The sequence below is a fragment of the Crocodylus porosus genome, unplaced genomic scaffold (assembly GCF_001723895.1).
Source record: "Crocodylus porosus isolate Cpor-Errol unplaced genomic scaffold, CroPor_comp1, whole genome shotgun sequence".
Lineage (NCBI taxonomy): Eukaryota > Metazoa > Chordata > Crocodylia > Crocodylidae > Crocodylus > Crocodylus porosus.
In genome coordinates this window covers 49,861,154-49,881,664 of record NW_017728909.1, presented here as the reverse complement: position 1 = coordinate 49,881,664, position 20,511 = coordinate 49,861,154, and the positions used below count along the sequence as shown (strand labels likewise).

At 46.8% G+C, this 20,511-nt stretch overlaps 2 long non-coding RNA genes across 3 annotated transcripts in view; one reads left to right on the top strand and one right to left on the bottom strand.

The window, feature by feature from the left end:
• The window catches only part of LOC109308033, an 18,671-nt gene extending 7,030 nt beyond the window's left edge, over positions 1 to 11,641 (top strand). The window contains exons 3-4 of the long non-coding RNA XR_002100439.1: positions 10,322 to 10,403; positions 11,422 to 11,641. This is a non-coding gene — a long non-coding RNA (uncharacterized LOC109308033). The remainder of the gene's footprint in view (positions 1 to 10,321; positions 10,404 to 11,421) is intronic.
• The window catches only part of LOC109308034, a 158,995-nt gene continuing 148,444 nt past the window's right edge, over positions 9,961 to 20,511 (bottom strand). For both annotated transcript variants that reach the window (XR_002100441.1, XR_002100440.1), the window contains exon 4: positions 9,961 to 10,072. This is a non-coding gene — a long non-coding RNA (uncharacterized LOC109308034). The remainder of the gene's footprint in view (positions 10,073 to 20,511) is intronic.

The window sequence follows — 20,511 nt, the reverse complement described above, 5'->3', positions numbered from 1 at the left end:
TAGACGGGCCCCAGTGCGGGCGGGGAGCACACGAGGCATGGCCACAGGCCCAAGTTGGGCATAGACGGGCCCCAGTGCGGGCGGGGAGCACACGAGGCATGGCCACAGGCCCAAGTTGGGCATAGACGGGCCCCAGAGTGGGCAGCGGGCACGAGAGGCGCGGCGTAGGGCCCCAGAGTGGGCAGCGGGCACGAGAGGCGCGGCGTAGGGCCCCAGAGTGGGCATAGAAGGCCCGAGTGCGGGCAGTGGAGCTTGAGAGGTGACCACAGGCTCGGGTGCGGGCATGGGGAGCGTGGGGCGCAGGTCAGGACGCGAGTGGCTGCGGAATATAAGGGAGGCAGTCCCAAGTGGGGTGCTGCCTGTGAGATACGAAGCCCGGGAGGGGGCGCATGTATTGAGTTGGCCCGGGGAGAGGACCAGCACCGGGACTCGGAGAAAAGTCCGGCATCGTAAGACCGGCCCCGTGCCAAGAAGGGTAGGAAGGCAGCCTCCTGCACTGACAATACTAAGATCAAAGACGTGGTGGGCGAGATGGAGGATGTGTTAAAGACCCAGGCTTGGCATGGTAGGCAAGGACACTAGGGGAGGTCACAGCACCCCTAGGGGCTGTCCTGCCACAGTGTGTAACAGACCCTGCATGTAGACAACAGGCCTGCCTAGACCTGCAGGCCCAAGCATTCATGTAGACCATGTGCTAAGAGTTTCAGATACGCAATTTTTAAAATTCATGAAAGCACAGCAGGCATGCTCAACAGACACCACAAGTCTGTCACGCAGAAACCACCTCACAGCTGACTGACAGGTACTGCATGAAGACAACCAGGACGTGGAAGAGCAGCACTCCAGAGTCGGAAACCTACAATTAGCATGTCAAACCCTAAAGGCCTTTTCCTCAAAGTTCAACAGGTACTTCAGATAGGGTGGCTCTGGGACTTATCACTTAGTCCATGGCAAGCTCCCCCCTCCCTGTCTGTCCCTGATGTTGTCCCACACACAGCAGGCAGGTTTGAACGTGAGGCAGGTAATGCTCAGGTACCTCAAGCCTTCCACTTAACACCTACCACCTACCTCCTGTTGTGTCAAGCTAAATCCCTCAACTGCCTAAGCAACCATTAAACAGTTCTTTTCTGTGATCCAGATGCCCAATGAAAGGCTTTGCCAATCCCAGTGGTCTTCAGGGGTAAAAGGAGGAACACTGATATGCTGAATGTCTATGTTAACTGCACTGGCATATCACCGTTTCTTTTAATATGACAAAACAGGTGAGAGTTTCTGAAAATACAGCTATCATCAATTTTTCAAGACCCACCCCCAACCTGAATCATCCATAATAGTCAACTAAGCCATAACAGTCAACCAAGCACTGCAGAAGTACCTTTTTTTTGTATATATAGACCTCTACTTATGAAATCCCTAGCCTGATTGAAGAGGAAGATGCATAGGTGCTGACTTTAATTTTTGCTGGGGGTGAGAGGGAGGCCTAAGATGATGACTGTTTCCTGCCCCCTCCAGCAATATGGCCAGAGCAGAGCTGAGCAGAGCCCAAGGCAGGTCAGGCATGAAGGCAAGCTGGGGCCTCACGGCCTGGGAGCCCCTCCCCACCTTGCTGCCCTTACCCTGGGAGCCCCTCACCAGCCATGTCACCATGGCGAGGCACCCCCTACCTGCCTGGCAAAAGCAGGGGGACACAACTCCATACTGCTGCCCCCACTGGTGCCGGGGGTGAGGGGAAGGTGGGGAGGGGGTGCCTTGCTATGGCAGTGTGGGCTCCCAGGTGGACAGTAGTAAGATGGGGAGCCCGGAGGCCACAGCAGGCATCCCATATCCATCCCTTCCCCATGCACAAATCTGAGGGGGGGTTTTGCCCCCCCCACAATCCCCTCCCCAGGAGTGTGCACTGTGAAAGGGAGCTGCCTCCTCCCACCCCTGGACAAGTTGCCTATGACTCTGTCCCACTTGCTGCCCTAGCCCCAGGCCCTATGTACTGCTCTGGCTGGGAAGCGCCCCCAGCCCCACTCCCCCCTCACCATACAGGCCTTAATCTGCCCCCCACTCCATAAATTTATCTGCAGGCAACTGGGAGAGCTGCTCTCCACCACTGCCTGGGGCTGTATTCTTGGCCATGTGGATGCACATGGCATCTCCTGTGCCCCACTCCCCACAGTTCCTTGCAGCTAGCCTGCAAAGGGAAACCTGCCATTTCCCATGTTTTTCCACGGTGAACAGAAAGCCTGGGTACACAATAATGGGAATCTAAGACAAATGCTGTCCTGGAGCCATGTAGCCTGGGACTGGGACCAGAACTTGATGGGACTGTCATGCCCAATTAGGGATGGGTGGTTACCCTATCTTCTTCCTGAGGCGGCTAGGGCCATCGGGCCCATATGTATGTATTCAGCGTTTGTGGGAAGATGGATTCCATCCAGTGGACCAATGAAAGACTGGCATGACTCATGTATGTAAAGCCATGAGTAACCTTCCCAGCTCAACTGATCAACTCACACAAAATTAGTGTACTACCTGAGTAACTGAGCATGGTGTGCTTCCAGCTGTCAATGAATGAATGTATCCAAATCAATAAGAAAACTCTCAAACTGGTATGCTGCCTTTATGTCTCTTGGCAAGCATCAGGCACATCCTGAGGAAAGCATCTCTTGTTAACCTGAGGGTCTGCAGCCACTCCCAATCATCTCAGTTTTTAAGCACAATCCTCTCCTACTAGTCCATGCTCGTTTTTGAGGCCAGACTGAAACTCTTCAAAGCAAAAACAGTAATTATAATTTATTCTTCCAAGCTACTAGATGTGCAGTAATTAATCCAGGAAGAAAGACCCATTTTAGCTGCATGGAATGAATCTCCTGAGCAATCATCCGCGAGCAAAGGAGAGTGTGCTGAATCTGTTAAGTGTGATTTTTCTCCTTCTCCTTTCCTCTTGGTCAGGACAGATTTTGTGGCCACAGAAGCAGAGATGGATCCAGAGAGGGTGCAATGGCATGACTGTGTCCCTTTCTCTGACCATGCAGCAGAAGCAGCAGCCTGAAAAATGTAAATATTCACCTCTCCCTCCCTGCTGTGCTCAGAAACATGTCCCCCACTTCTCCACCCTTCTCCCCTGCTCCACCTGCCACTGCCATTGCTGTTTCTGGGCATCAGGGCAGCTCCTATTCCATGCCAGCCAGGCTGTGCGGGGGCTGGGCTCCGCCTTGGACACCTGTAGTAGGGACAACAGGTGGGAAGGGGTTTCTCTTCCATGCCTGCTCCCCCTGAGTGTAGGAATGAGGAAGAGGAACCTGTTCTCCCATCACCACCACCACTGCCATCCCAGGCTGAGCCCAATCCCTGTGCAACCCAGCTGGAGTGGGACAGGGATTTCCCTTGCCTCTAGGCCAATGCAGATAGTGAGGATATTGGTAGTAGAGGTGGGGAAAGGGGTGGGAGGGGAAGAGATGTGCCTCTGAGCATGGAGGGGAAGGAAGGCAGGGAATGTTTACCTTCAGGACTTAAAGTTTCCAGCTGCTGGTCCTATGCTGAGGTCTGCCCACCCCAGTGGGGGGAAGAGGAGTGAGGAAGATAGGAGCCAGGGATGCAGCCACCCCTGCAGCACTGGTCATTGTTCTCCCAACCCCCTTTATAAAATTATGAACCCACTTCAAGCCAGGAGGAGTAGATTTCATGGCAGCTCAGGAGGAGGAGGTCTTGCTACAAGAGGCAGATACATGACACAGTTTGGTCTCAGAAAAGGAGATGTTTACATGCATTTTTCAATATTCTCTTATGTTTGGTAGTGAAGATTCTCCATATTCCTGTCAGAGTTCAAACTATTTCCAGTTGCCTTCCTCACCAGCAGCTATTATTTTTCCTTCCAGGTTTTTGAGCCAGACTCTAGTCTTATGTATAGTAATTCAACATCGGTGTCACTCAATTGATTTTCTTGAGTTATTCTTGATTTACTGCAATATTAAAGGAGAACTGGCCACATTGCTTGTTTCCATTATCTTTGTAGCTGGTGACTCCTTTGGGATTTATTTACAACTTCTTATTTTACCAGAGCAAGTAAGAGATGAGTTGCTGTGGAGTAATATAAGACAGTACTTCAACTGTGCTATGTATCAGCTTCTTGGATAGACTAGATCAGAATCCAAAGCCAGGCCACTATGAATTCCTGGCATGAATTTCTTTTTCCCATGTTTTCAGAAAACAGAATCAATCTTTAAAAATCTCTATAGTTTTAAATGTTTGCTGTTGTAGCAGACTTACCTTTTGAGCTCAGGCTGAATCCTGGGCTTGAGATTCTGCAATTTTGATTGGTGGAGCCCATCCACCAATCAGAAGCAAGCCAGGGTAAGCAAAGCCACGCCCTTTCCCCAAAGGGAAGGGGCAAGGAGCAGTCCGGACCTGGTTTAAGACTGCATCCTGCCGGGTCTGGAGAACTTTGGGGGAGGAGCCCCTGAAGCATATAAAAGGAGAGCATGCTTAGCATGCTGGGGGGGAGAGAGACTCAGTAAGGGACAGCAAGGAGAGAAAATCTCTGGAGACAACTGTCCTTGGGGCCCTGCCTGAGCCTTGACAGTGTGTGGATTGGCACACAGTGATCAGGATCTAGAAGCCTCTCAAGGCAGCTTGAGCCTGTGAACCTGGCAAGTGGCTGGGTAGGTGATGCATGGACTGGTGCACAGAGAGCCGGCCCTGGGAGCAGCTTGAGGCTGCTCAGGTTAGCCCCAGCTCTAGGCTGAGTAACCAGAGCTCTGCACTGTGGCTCCACATTAAACTAAAAGAGCCCTGGTGCCCATACAGGGCCCAGGAAAGGGAGGGACCCCTGGCATGAGGCTGGGGAACCAAAGCCAGTAAAAGCTCAGCTCTCGTGGGAGTGCCCTGGGTGCCCAGCATGGGGCACCAGGCCATTTAGAGGAGCTGGAGGCACTGCCAGAGAGAGGCCCTCGTGGGACTGGCCACCAGGGGACGAGCCTTGGCTGCTTCAGAGTGAGAGCATGAGTTGTTGTGGAAGCGGGTCCCGCAGGGGAGGCAGGCTCCTCCATTGTGGAAGGGGGCATGTCCACATCCCAAGGCCTCAAAGGGGAGGGGTTCCAGGGCCCACCCCGTGGGGTGCTGAATGCACTCCCATAATTTGTGATTGTTCTTGTTTCATACTATAGAGGTTAATATAGTTATGAGTACTCCTTAAGGGAGCTTATATAGGTTTATCTGTCTCCATTGCCTATATGTGTTTATTGCCTATTATCAGTATTTACCTGTATTGTTGCCTGTGTACATCTATGGTATTGCTATCTCAACTTACCTGGGTTTATTTAAGTTGATGCTCATATGTGTTTATTGTGTTGATGCCTTGATTTACATGTTCCAAAGTGTTAATGCTTATCCTGTGCAGGAGAGGGTTAAGTATTGCATATGCTGTGAATGACCCCGTTTATGTTTTTGCAGTCTCTTGAAGTGATACAATGTGTTGATTACAGGCTATTGTATATGGTATAGCATACTTATTTTACTGTAAATATTTAATGTTTCTTATTCATAGTTATTTATTGTAGCAATAAATTTGTATATAGTTAAGCACTTTGTCTCTGCCTGGGCTCTATAGAGAAGAGAGGGGACTGCGCCTAGGTAGCAGGCCTCTCTCACAGCACTCTTGCCAACCCTGCCACTGGTGGACAGGGCACACCCTTGGGTGTACTCAGGCTACACTATGTTATTTTTTAAATGTTTATAAATATTTTAAAGTACAAATGAATTGGCATAGGAGACATTACATCTAAATATGGTTTGTCATTGTATTCTTCTCTTTCTGTCTTCATTCATCGTGGGTCAAAATGATTGTATTTGCAACTAGACCCATTTGCATGAACCCCTGTACCTGGATGAAACCCCAGCTAATATATCAGTCTTTAGGACTGTAGCATTAGCTTCTTGGGTGGGATTTGTGTCTGTTCAGAGCACGTTCTTATGGGACCCCTTCTCATAGATTCATAGCTTGTAGAGTCAGAAGGGACCACAATGGTTCATTGTGTCCGACTGCCTGCCCCTGGCAGGAAAAAGGACTGGAGTCAGATGACCCCAGCCAGGTGACTGTCAAGCCTCCTCTTGAAGATCTCCAAGTTAGGTGACTATCTTTCTTGGAAGCCCATTCCAGATTCTGGCCACCCTTACTATAAAAAATTTCTTCCTGATGTCTAACCTAAATCTACTCTCCACTAGTTTGCACCCATTATTCCTAGTTACTCCCTGGGGCACTCTGGTAAATAGCACATCACCAATTCCCTATTGTCCTTCCTCGATAAACTTATAGGTCGCCAAAAGGTCTCCGCTCAGATGTCTCTTGTGAAGGCTGAAGAGATCCAGATCTCTCAACCTCCCCCCATAGGGTCTTTCACAGAGACCGCTAATCATGTGAGTGGCCCTCCTCTGAACCCTTTCCAGATTCTCTGTGTCCCTCTCAAAGTGCAGCGCCCAAAACTGGACACAGTACTCAAACTGCAACCTAACCAATGCCGCATAGAGGGAGACCATCACCTCCCTTGATCTGTTGGTCATGCATCTGCTAATACACAACAAGGTGCGATTGGCCTTGTTGTTGGCCTCATTACACTGCTGGCTCATGTTCATCTTAGAGTCAACTATGACTCCGAGATCTCTCTCAGCTGCTGAGCTGCTGAGGAGGTCATCCCCCCAACTTATAGGTGTGCTGGGGATTCCTCCTTCCCAGGTAGAGTACCTTACATTTTTCTTTGTTGAATTGCATCCTCTTTCATTCTGCCCATTGATCCAACCTGTCCAGGTCAGCCTGTATCTGCTCCCTGCCCTCCGGTGTGTTAACTTTGCCCCATAACTTGGTATTATCTGTGAACTTGGACAGGGTGCTCCCCATACCCTTGTCCAAATCGCTGATGAAGATATTAAATAACACCAGTCCAAGGACTGAACCCTGTGGGACCCCACTGCCCACCTCGTTCCAGGCCAAGAACCACCACTCTCTGGGTGCAGTCCCTAAGCCAGTTAGCCACCCACCTGACTGCATAGGCATCCACTCCACAGCCTGCTAGCTTCTCTATGAGAATAGGATGCAAAACTGTGCCAAAGGCCTTCCTAAAATCCAGGTAGATGACATCAGCCTCAGCTCCTGTGTCAAGGCAGTGTGTGACCTGGTCATAAAAGGCTATAAGGTTTGTCAGGAAGGATCTACCTGTGACGAACCCATCCTGGTTTCCTTTCAGCATCCTTTCCCCTGCTGGGCCTTCACAAATGCACTCTTTGATGATTTTTTATAGTATTTTCCCAGGGATAGAGGTAAGACTCACTGGCCTAAAGTTACCCAGCTCATCCCTTCTCCCCTTCTTAGAAATGGGCACCACTTTGACCCTTTTCCAGTCCTCAGGGATCTGGCTGGAGCACCATGAGTGCTCAAACAGCTGTGCCAGTAGCTCAGCTATGACACTGGCCAATTCCTTCAGCACCTGTGGATGGAGGTCATCTGGGCCGGCTGACTTGTACCCATCCAGCGCTTCCAAGTGCTCCTTAACTAAGTCAGCACTAACCTTTGGCAGTCTGGTGCCTTTTGGACATCTGTCTATGCTCAAGGTGGGGGAATTGTCTTGGTCAGTACCTAGGAATACTGAAGCAAAGAACTCATTGAAGAGCTCTGCCTTTTTCCTTGCGTCAACCACCAACTGTCCTGATTTGTCCTGCAGGGGCCCTATGTTACTCTGCGCTTTCCTTTTGCTCGCTATGTATCTGTAGAAGGACTTTTTATTGTCCTTAACTGTTGTAGCCAGCCTAAGCTCCAGTCCTGCCTTGGTCTACCTAACTGATTCCCTGCAATGGCACACCAGGGAGGTGTATGCCTCCTTGGTGGCTGCTCCCTGCTTCCACTGCCTATAAATCTCTTTCTTTGATCCCAGTCTTTCCTGGAGTTCCTTGTTCAGCCAAGGGAGCTTTTTTATCCTGCATAAGGGGATAGACTTCTTTTGTGCCCCAAGGATCATTCCCTTGAGAAACCTCCAACCCTTTTGGATCTCCATTTGCTCAATTCTCTTGAGTTCTGCCACCTCACTAACTAGCCTTCTAAGTTAACTAAAGTTGGCCCTTCTGAAGTCTAACACTTTAGCCTCACTGGATATTTTTCTCACCCTTCACTGGATAGTGAACTCTACCAAGTGATGGTCACTATCTCCTAGGTTACTATGTATTCGCAGGTTCCCCACGAGATCATCCCCTGTTGCTAAGACCAGGTCTAGCAAGGCGCTACCCCGGTGAGACTGGGTTAGGTGGAGATCCTGCACACAGTGTAAGAACCTCCATGAGCAGCTTGTTTTGGCTGTTTGTTCCTCCCGGCAAATGTCCAGGTAATTTAGATCCCCCTGACCACTGCCTCTCTTGCCTGTATGGCATCTGAGAGCTGCCTAGAGAATATCTCATCTAGATCGTCATCCTGGTGAGGAGGTCTATCATAGACCCCCACTACCAAGTCCTTTTCCCCTGGCCCCCCTTGGATCCTGACCTACAGTGCCTTGGTATTCCCCTCCTGTACCCCCACCTTGATGATGGAAGATGTGTACTGCTCCTTAACATAGAGAGCGACATCCCCGCCTTTTTTTCCACTCTGTCACGCCTATACAACCTGTACCCCTCAATGCCTACCGCCCAGTCGTGTGTAGAATCCCACTATGTTTCAGTTAAGCCAACTAAATCATACTGTGTGCTAGCAAGTAAGAGTATGAGCTCCTCCTGCTTATTCTCCATACTCCTGGCATTTATGTAAAGACAATTTAGCTCCCCAGTGGGTGCTCTTGGTGCCCCTTTGCCTTGATTGTTTGTGTTAATGCTTACCTGGTTATGTCTGGCCTTGTTTGTGGCTTTCCAACCCATGGTTCTCATTGACCACTGGTTCCCCATCCCCCATCAAACCTAGATTAAAGCTCTTCAGAGGTGATCAGCCAACCTGAAGGAGAACAGATGCTTACCTCTAGGAGAGAGATGAAGATTGTCCTGTGCCAGGAAACCTCCTCCCTGGAAGTGCTGGTCATGGTTGTAGAATCCAAAGCCCTACTGAAGACATCATCTCTGAAGCTGCCAGTTGACTACCCTGATGCAGGCATCCTGGCGCCTCTGGCTGCTGCCAACTGGAAGGATGGAGGAGAATACCACCTGTGCCCCTGACTTCCTGAGCCCAGCCCCCAGCTCATGGAAGTCCTTCACGATGTGGTCAGGACTACTCCCAGCCACATCGTTAGTGCTCACATGGACAAGGACCATGGGGTAATCATCAGAGGGCTTGATGAGTTCAGGAATCTTTTCAGTGATGTCACTGATCTTTGCTCCAGGCATGCAGGAGACCTTTCTCACCATAGGAACTGGTTGGCAGATCGGCCCCTCCGTGCCTCTCAGGATTGAGTTGCCCACCACAATAACTCGGAGTTTCTTCTTCTGCCTGGGCAATGGTCCCCCAGCCTGCCCAGCAGGGGTTGCAGGGACCACCTCCTTTATATCCTCCTGCTGGAGAATGTTCCTCCACTGCGTCCTCCACCAAGACTGCCAGGGCCCCGTATCTGTTCCCCAGACGCAATGGGAAAGCAGACGCTGGCTCCTACTGCCTGGGTCCAGAGGTGACAGTCTTCCACTCCTCTGCTGCAGATTCCTCTCATGGGGTTTCACCCGTAGGCATCAGGGGCTGTAAGGAATGGAAATACCCATCAATCACAGCTTCATCCTCCCTGATCCCCCTCATCCTGTTCACTGCCTCCTGGTGTTCCCTCACCTGCTCCTCCGAGGCCTAAAGGTGGACACATGAGGGACAGGTGAGGGGGCTCCCCCTCTCCCCTGATGGCAGGGTCCCTGCCAGGCCAGCCCAGCAGACAGGGCTCCATTTGGGTGGAGACCTCTGAGGAGCCGTGGGTGGGTGGCACCATCAGGGCAGGGTCCCTGGCAGCAGCACCCTGTGCTTAGCTTAGCTGCAGAGTTACAAGTCCTCATTGCTCTCCTGCTGGGTGCTCCTTCTTGTCTCCTTCTGTGCAGCCACCCTGCACAAATGCCTGTGCAAACACAGGCGCACCCTTACAGAGCACTGTAATATAAAATAATAGTAACAGCATTCAATTTCAGCACTGAAAAACCTTACAACATTCTTCTTTATGGTCAACATATGTTAGAAATCTAAAGGACTCGTGGAATTTGGAAGTCTTCAAGGTTTTTTTTGATTTCATTGAAACATATCAATTGACAGCAAACTTAATATTGTAACTTGCATTGTAAAGTCCAGTTTGTATGTTTGCCTTTTTGTGATTATGCATCTTAACCTCTGACATCTTTATAGGGAAGTGAACAATGGATGAAGAAGCGATCATTTTTTAACTGCTTAAGTGAAGGTCAAACAGGGCAAGAAGCTGAGAATCAAGGTAACAATAGAATTGAAGGTTTCATTGTGGGTTCTCTTTATATGTCAGTGAACTTGATTCATACTTAGTAGGAATAGAGGAACTCTGAGCTATTTCAAGAATGTCAGCAATTTTGTCATAAAGCAACTTTGATCTTGCTCTAATTTCCCATGCTCATTCATTAGCTGAAAATATGGATAAGAAAGGGTCTGTCTTATCTGCAACTAACTGCTTGCTACTTAAATAAAGCACCTATTTTTGCTCCCTGTCCTTCTAATAATAAAACAATTCTTTGCAGGTCCTGTTGCTATAGGATAAAACTTTTGACTCAAAGGAAATATCTCTCTGATGCACAGCCTGAGAGGAATGCCTTTGAATTCTGAAACTGAGGTCAGATTCTATAAACATACCACCCAACTTCTTTGCCTCAAAAACTATGAAAACCTCCTCCCCCAAATCTGCTATAGGAGGTGATAGTGACCTTTTGATAGCTCCAAGAGCATGGAAGTAGAAAAGAGTTCCTACCCCTCAAAAACTGATCCTGGGAATTCTTGACTATGTTTAAGTGCAGACTGCTCTGATTTGTTTTGTCCTATAACAGTCTTCATTGTGCTTATCAATCTAGTCTCTAAGCCCCTTACAGTAGTGCAATAAGCGATGTGACTAACATCTGTCATATTGTCTCCCCAGGGAGAGAAATGTGTGCAGTAGGGAATTTTCTTTCAATAGGGGTTTTTGTTTTCCTTTATTTACTGCCTGTGTATTCTAATTTAGAATCTACAATTTTCTTTATTTTCTTCCATTTTCATAGTATACTAATACTTAGCACTTACATACTTAACACCTTTTATCTGAAGATCTCAACTTTTTTTCAGATGTTAATTAAAGTGTAGCTCCACCAGGCCAAGTAGTATTTTACTTTTATTTTTTAAAAAAAATAAATAAACAAGAGCAATAAAGTACAGAATGTTAACCTTTTGCTGATCACTTAGGGTGTGGACACAACAATGACTGAACCATTCTTAAATGTCCTTAGTAGGAACCAGTTCAAAATTGTGTGAAGGGCTGTGGCTCTGACACCAGGAAGTGATAGTGAGCACACCCAGCCCAGCATGCCACACAGTGGGTGAGCTGGGGGGCTGCTTGTATCCATGCTTTGGGAGTCCCAAGGGGTGGGTAACTTGTGGCTGGGGGTGTTTTCACTTTTCTGCTTTCCCTTGACTCTCCTAAACATGAGTTCAATAAACTTCAATAACCTGCAATTAACCAATGTCTGCATTGTGCTCCCCTGACCTGGGGGTGGGGAGGAGGGTAATTGGACCTAAGTTTTTAGGGTCCCAGGGGCTGGGGGGGAGAGAGGCATGATGCCAGGCCACAGTCAAGTAAGGAATAAGGACAAAGTTGCTTGTAAAAAAAAGATAGCTATTGTTGAAGAAGCAGCGCAGAGGGGCTTATCAATAAAAAGGGTCAACAAAAGAAGGGAAAAAAGGAGGCAGTAGAGTTCTAACTGAATACCAGAGTGGTCAGTTGCAGTAGGTAGGAGGAGCAATGAGGTGTGGGACACTGGTGATGCATAGGGGGTTCATGCAGGTGCATGTGCACCTCCTGAGATCGGCAGTGCATCCCCTGGAAGCGCCAGCCACAAAACTGGAAGTGCACTCCTGGCACTCCTGGTTTTGCCGCTGGCTTGGTGATTGGCTGCTGGGGGACCCCCCTGCCATTGGCAATCTGGTGCTCGGCCCCCCTGACTCAGGAGGCACCAGTTTGCCATGGTGTGGGATGCCTGGAGGACCGACCAGATCCCTGTCACAGAATGCCTGGTGTCACAGTGAACGGATTCAAAAGACTTCTTGATTTTCCAGGTATGCTTCTAAGCCATTCCAGGAAGCTTTAAACTAGTTTAATAGGTTTGTAAGTCTATCTGCTTCTGGGTTAAACTGCATTTAAAACTAGTCTAAGTGTTATTATGTGTGTCCATGCCATTAAATGTATCAGTTCACAATGAACTTAAAGATTTAAACTTTGCATTTTTGAGATTGCACTTTGAAGGTTTAACAGAAGTTAAAAGGTTACAGAGTGAATCTGTGAAAGAATTAGAAATTGAATTTAGGAATCTTGACACTCTTAATCTAATCTACAAAAGATGCTCTCTTTCTCTTTCCTTCAAAATATCAAATTTGCTTCTTAGATCTCAACTTCTCAAAGTTCCTGGGCTTAGCAAGCAATTTATTCGTGTTCTCAGTAAACAGCATTCAAAATTCCACAACCACAGTTGCTAAGACTCCTAATCTTACTTTCACTTACCTTAGCAAAAGAAAGCATACTTGTTCAAACAAATTGCATGCCAGTTTTCTCCAGGTTTTAATCTTATAAAAATGTTTTAGTCATACAACAGGATTCAGAAACATGTTTACGAACACTTTTCAAAACATTTTCAAGATTAGAACTGAAAGTGTTATGATTGTTAAGTGATGAGTTTTTGGGAACTACAGGATCTTAAGTATCCCATACTGTCATCTCATTTTTTGCCCATTGTTGATGAAAGGACATTAGGGCTACACTGCCAATTCTGTGTTTGGTAGCTTCTGTAGATGCTACTTCTGACTTAGCCCAGATCAAGGTCACGGTTTCTAATGGACTATTTTTGTTACCATTATCTCTTCAGAAAATTTCTTCCCTTGGGTATGAAAAATGTGATTTTTTTTTTTTTTTTTTAAAGATCAGGATGCCATAATATCAGGACACAGAAGTGATATTTTTGGTCTATCTGAGAAAGGGCATCTCCCACTGCTGTGTGTAGGGAGAGCAGTGAAGTGAAAGATTCTATTCTTATCTGCAGTCTGCTTTTAAAACTTAGTATGAGCTTTGTACTGTGAATTTATTTTCCCTTGTAAGGCACAAGAATCTACTACAGCCTTGCTCTGCTGCACAATAAATCAAACTGCTTTAGCATGCTGTAATAAAAATAGTTGCTTTGAAGTACAACCTTAAATGTCTAATTTCCTAATGGTAATAATGATGCCTTATCCAGTCTTTTTTTTTTTGGTTCTGTTTTCTCTGTCCGGCTGTTTTTCTAACATGTGTGGCTGTCTAACGACTGGATTTTGGATTCCAGATGTTTTGGCAAGAGAAAGCAGTAAACGACCATATACATCTTAGAAACCTCATACCACCCAAGTAGTTGTTATGTCAACTGGCTAGTTTAAGTCTACCCAGACAATTCCTTTTTTCCCCTCTTACATGTTGCTAACCCTTTAGTCATCAATACAAAATGACAGAAATTCTTTTATGCGGCTATTATTACATAGATATCCAGGGAAGGGGAAACAAACCCACATATAAGCAAAATACATGTGGTTTTGATGAAAAGAAAAGATGTTTTAATTAAGTAATGAGCTCAGGCTTCATGATAGTGAGCAAGGTAATCTATGAAATGACTAAAGGTATACGTACGTGCACAGATCTATAGCAGCCTATTTAAGATGTGACCATCTTGCCTCTTCTCTCCAGGAAAATAAAAAGCAGCTAATCACTAATTGTACATATAAATGTGTGAGACTATCCGCTTTGAACAGGACACAACCATAATTTACTTGACTACTAGTAGCATCAGCTATGGGCCTTACTGGTGTACTCCATCACTGCTGGTGGTCTTTGAGTTAATAGGTACTAAATAGAGAGAGCTGAAATAGTATACTGGAAGAGATTATGCCCTGGAGCTAGCCATTAAGAATGGAAGACAGAGCTGCATAAGCAGGTGGATAAGTAAAGGATGAAAAAAAGATTTTAAAATATAATAGTTATATATCAATTGTCTTGGTTTCATGTAAAAATCTTGATTTTTAGATTATTTCTTGTTTTCATTTTGCTCCCTACATTTCCTCCTGTTCTTAAAGAATGGCCATATTTCTAGCAATCCTCCTTTTAATCAGTGAAGACACAGGGTAAAGTCCCGGCTGCACTATACTCAAGGGGCACTTTGATATGATTCGCAATGAAACCAGGATTCTACCTGCTATTCTCTAAATCATCCGTTATTTTCACGCTTTCAGCTGGCCAGAGAGTTATTAAAAATGCTATCTCCCAAAATAGGCTAAGCATAACACTGTTGCCATTTTGTCATCCCTTGCTACAATAAGAACCAAAGGAAGATAGGTCACTCCCCCATGTGTCAAGGCACTTATACTAGGCTGCTTGGGTTATATAATAGCAACTAAAAGATAGAACTGTGTATGTGAGTCATGCATGTAAGTGACATGACATTACCAATTGTGGGCTTTAAGGAAAAGGAAATTTTGGGGAGGTGGAAGGTTTCTAGGCGCTGAAGGTTATATGGAAGACATGATAACAAGAGGGACTAAATGGTGGCTCTTAATTTGGCAGAAAGGAAAAAAAAACGGAGAGAAGAGTAACAAGAAATGAGAGCAGAGAAACAGAGACAGTGAAGAACATGATTCAAACAATGGAGGGATTCAAAGAGGAATAAATATTTCCATAGGTGAATTAATGCATGGGCTTGTCAAACAGGGGCCCTTGGATTCCTGGAGGGCAGGCACAGGGGAGAGGGTGCAGCTCAGCGTAGATGAAACTGGCAGCTGAGCTAGGCCAGGTGTGTATGATGCAGCAGGCTTTGGCTGCCGTGTACCAGGCAGGGCACAGGGCGCAACTGCACCAGAGCCCTGGGAATGACTGGAGCTGCCAGCAGCTAGGGAGCAGAACCAGGCATGATGCGTGGCTGGGATCTGCTGGTAGCAGGGTGACCCCAGTGAAGCCAGCCTGACCCAACCACAATCCTGCTCATTTGCCGGGTGCTGCTGCAGTTGGAATGAGCCACAGCAAGGTGAGGGGCCAACCCTGGAGCTCAGTCCATGCTGCAAGTGCCTGGCCAGCAGTGGCTCCACACCCCTGGTGCTGGCTTCCAGATGTGGGGTGATTTTGTGTGGGGTCCTGTGCAACCGGCTCTCAGTCTAGTGAGGACCTCATAGACTCAGAGACATTAGGGCTGAAAGGGACCTTGAAGATCATCAAGGAGCAGGAAGTCAGCTGGGGCCAAAGGATCCCAGCAAGATAAACATCCAAATGTTTCTTGAATGAGTCCAGAGTAGGTGCCTGAACCACTTCTGGAGGGAGTCTATTCCAGGCCTTGGGGGCTTGAACAGTAAAGCATTTTTTCCTTATGTCCATCCTAAAATGGTCTTGAAGGAGTTTATGACTGTTGGTCCATGTTATCCCTCAGGGTGGTCTGGTAAAGCCTATTCTCTTGCTCTTTGTTCATGCATGTGGCTCTCCTCTGGACTCTCTTGAGCTTCTCCACATCCTTCTTGACCTGTGGAGCCCAGAATTGGATACAGTACTCCAGCTGCAGCCTCGCCAAGGCTGAGTATAGCGGGAAGATGACATCCTGAGATCTACTTGAGAAGCATCTATGGATGCAAGCCAGAGTTTTGTTTGCTTTACCAGCTGCAACATCACATTGATGGCTCATGTTCATCTTGTGGTCAATCATGACCCCCAAGTCTCTTTCAGCTGTGGTGCTAGCAAGCGTAGCACTGCCGAGCCTACACGTGTGCTGCTGGTTTTTGTTCCTGAGGTGAAGTACCTTGCATTTATCGGTATTGAATGACATCAGGTTTGTATCCACCCACTTACTAAACTTATCCAAATCAGCCTGGATCACTAGTCTGTCCTCAGGTGTGGACGCTATGCCCCAAAGTTTAGTGTCATCAGTGAACTTGGCCAATGCGTTTCTGACACCAATGTCCACATTGTTGATACAGATGTTAAAGAGAACTGGTCCAAGGACAGAGCCTTGGAGGATACCACTGGTCACGGAGTGCCATAATGATTCACTACCATTGACCATTACTCTCTGTGTCCGACCTTAGAGCCAATTTCCCAGCCATCAGACTATGGTGTAGCTGAGGCCACAGTTGGCCAATTTTTCCATGAGGAGATCATGGGACACCAGATCAAAGGCTTTTTTGAAGTCCAGATATATGATGTCAATCTCTTCTCCCTTGCCCAGGTGACATGTCACCTGGCCATAGAAGAAAATGAGATTGCTCAGGCAAGACCTACCCATGACAAACCCATGCTGGCTGTCCCTCAGGATGTTTCCCTAAGTCAGCTTATCCAGTAGCGTCTCTTCGATAATTTTCTCCAGAATCTTACTGGGGATTGAGGTCAAGCTGATGGGCCTGTAATTCCCGGGATCTACTTTCTGCCCTTTCTTGAAGATGTGTACCACGTTGGCCTTCTTCCAGTCTTCAGGTACTTTACCTGAGCACCATGAGTTTTCAAATATTTTTGCCAATGGTTGGGCTATGACACCTGGCAGCTCCTTGATTACTCTAGAGTGTAATCTGTCAGGACCAGCTGACTTGAAGATGTCTAGCCTCTCAAGGTGATCATTTACTAGATTAACACTGATGGTGGGTATAAATATGCCCTCACCCTGGCCATCCCACGTCTTGCTAGGCAGGGTGGTCCCTCTGGGCTAATGAAAGATTGATGCAAAGTACTCATTAAGCAGGTTGGCTTTTTCCTGGGTGTCAGTTTTCCCATTTGGTTCAGCAGGGGTCCAATGTTACCTTTGCTTTTTTTCTGACTCCCTACATATCTGAAAAAGGACTTTTTGTTATCTTTGATATGTGAAGCCAGATGAGTTTGGTTGCAGCCTTGGCTTTCCTGATCAGCTCCCTGCAGGTATGGACAAGTGCTCCCTGCAGGTATGTATGATTCCAGCCTTCCATCCTTTATAAGTCTCTCTTTTTTTGGCATAGGAGGTCCTTGAATTCCCTGTTGAGCCAAGGGGGTTGCTGTGCCCTTTTGCTACCCTTCTTCCACAATGCGATGGACATCCCTTCTGCTGTTAGGATCGCTCCCTTGAGGAACAACCACTCCCCTTGGACTCCTCTTCCTGTCGAGTCACGGTTCCTTTAGGGCCTTGACTATGAGCCTCCTGAGCTTGTCAAAGTCAGAATTCCTAAAGTCAAAGACTTCTGCATTGCTGACTGATTTGCCAGCTTTGCAATGTATAGTAAAGGTGATCAGCTATCACTATCACCCAGCTTTCCATCAATTCTTAGGTCACTGACTAGATCTTCCCCTTTGGCCAGTACCAGGTCCAACAATGCTTTACGTCTTGTTGGCCTGTAGACTTCTTGAGTCAGGTAGAGCTTATCCATGCATGTGAGGAAGCCTTGTAACTGATTGGATTTGGCCGAGTGCTCTTCTCTGTGAGTGGGGGCAGCTGTGGCTCCTGCCCTGGGCCTAGGGGACAGCTCATCCTGCTCTGGCTGCTGCCTCCTTCTGTGCTGACCAAGGGACAGAGCCCATGGCTTTGGAATAGGGCATGGGCGGGAGGGGGGGCAGACCATGGGGGACAGGCCATGGGAGGTGCCTGAGCCCAGGGCCCCAGTGTATCTTAATTCACCTCTGAATGTTTCAAGCTGCAGACAAAGTGATTTTAACCACTGTGTTCTTGACGAAGCATAAGAAAACAAGAAAGAACTATCCACAGAAGAGGAGTCTGTGGTATCTGAAGTGAGAGAGAACTGAAGGCACAGACATGCATTCAATTCATAGGGACAGAAGAGATGCATGAGAACTTTTAGTCTTCTTCAGAAAGAAATGTAAGGTTTGATGGCATTCTGGAAGTGTAATAGGAGCTGAAAACAATACTAAGATTAAGAAGTTGGGTAATAGGGAAGCTGATTCTGTTGTCAACAGCAGGGGAGCAGGGAAGAAGAGAGGACAATTTGGGAATGATAAGCTCAACTTTTGTCTGGTGGTACCATATGGCAGATACTTGGAGAGAGACACAAACAAATGTAAGAATGGACAGAAAGGAAGAAAGTATAGGGAGACAGATGGGCTGTGGATTTGAGTAATTGGTACAGACATGGCAAAAGTTAGGACATGCCAGTATGGAGGTTATCTGTGCAATTTTAATTTGGCCCCCTTCTACACATGTAATATGGTACAGTTTCTAATTACATTATACTGTTTTCCAGAGCACCTCTTCCTCGTTCAGTGCACAGGAGAAACAGTGGTCACTGAAGGAGAAGCTATTCACTATTTTATTTCGTCCTTATTATTCAGCATGTGACCTGTTCTGTTTATGGCACACTATGCAACACCTGCTCTGAAAGGCAAATAATTCATTTCCTCATGAGATTTTCTACAGCACACTTCACTTTGGCATCTGAGTGCTTCACAAACAAGAATGAATTTCTTTTCAACATGCACATGAAAGGAGTACTCACTCATTACAGATGGAAGAACTGAGGCATAGTAAAAAGGTATCGTAATATGAGGTGCCTAGGACTTGAGATTTTAGAGTACTTCATATTATACAGCAGGGTCAGCAGCCTGTTATGGTGTGGGTTGGAGCTTACAACCTGACTGCCATTGTGGCCCAGAAATCTGCCCAATCCCCGGTGCTAGATCAGATCTGGCCCGCAGGCCATACATTGCTGACTACTATTATATAGCAGGAGCTGTGAATATATTCAGTGCTGACTTAAGTTGCAGCTGCGAGTGCTCAGTATTCTTGCAAATCAAAACTCAGGTCTCTAGTCTGGCACCCAGAAAGTGAGGAACATACAAGCATTGATTGTTTATGAAAAGCTTAGCTTGCCCAATATCACAGAGAAGCTCTGTAGCACAGAGAGGGATACAATTGAGTTTGCCAAGGCAACATTCAACTGCCTTAATTATAAGGCTCATTTCCTGAAGCTCCCTGCCTCTTTCACCAAACACCTTCTAAATTTTTGCAACAAGTGAGGCACGAGTCCTACAGACAACAGAATTACAAACTTGAATTCATTCCCAAAGGAGGTCTTTCCTGTGTACTGAATGAAGTAGGGGCCTTGAGTTAAGGACTGAATCATGTGATTAAAGACTGATTCACAATGCACACACATGTGGAGGTAGAACTGAGGTTACATAGACCTTTGTTCTGTTATTTCCTACCTTTGGACCCCCAACCATAATAATATTCTTTTAATATAGCTGACAATTTCCCAGTGTTTTTTTCTTTTTAAACAGACAATGAAACCAAAAATCCTATCATGTGGCATCACACTGACTCCCATATGGTTCATAAGCAGGGTTCTCTATCTCTTGAGCTAATGGAGTGACTGACAGCAGCAGCGAGTTGTCATCCTGTTAGATGAACCAGCAGTAGTGGGTGAAAAAATACCTTGATACCAGATATTTGCTGACAGCAGAGGAATGGTGAGGTTCAAGATACCTAGCCTTTGGAGGGGGGCAATTACTCTTCTGCCTGTTCCCCTCAAGCATAACCTTTTCTGACCTATTTCCTCTACTGTCTTGTTTCTCCCTTATCGTTGGCTCTATGGCTTATTTTAATTTAGTCAGTTCTAGCCTCAGTCTCTCAAGCTTCTCACTCCCATCTTTTTTACTAGAAAGTCCTAGTCTTAACCTTCTGGATTCCCTGTCCTACCCCCAATCTTCTCTTTTCCACACACCCCAGGCCTTGTCTCCTTACCCTGCCAGTTCCTTCATTTCAAATTCCTCTTTTGTTTTGCTTCCTTTCCCCATTCTGCCTTCCATTTGCTTCCTTCACTTGGTCTACCCATACAAACAGCTCATAGTCCCATTCTCCCACCTTGAGCTTCTATTTCTGTATCAGTATTACCCACCTGGCCACTCCTTGCCCCAGCCTCTTTGCCTAGCCTTTCCCAGTTCTTCCTCTGCATGGTTCCTGCTCATCAGCTCTATCCCGGTCCTCCTCATCTTCCTGCTTCACTAGAAATATCATTGTCCAGCTAACCCCAGGTAGTCCCCTGGCTTCTCATGTGCAGTGATCTTAGCCCTGCCTGTTTTCCTTCCTGGCTCCAGTTCCAGTCTCCTTACATATCTAGTCCCTGTTTTCTCTGGCTCCTAAACCCAATATTCTTGCCAGTCCTGTCATAGTTTCGTAGTTTGTAGGTGTGTGAGTTCGATGCCGAATTATATAAGGACTGAATTAAGCACAGGCTCAGACCTGGATGTTCAATTTAAAACTTTTATTGTCTCACAAAGCTATAAGCTAAAGAAGGTCTGTTGGTTCACGAGGTTCCTAAATCAAGCCCTTGCTTTCTAATCCGGAGCCTAGGTGCGG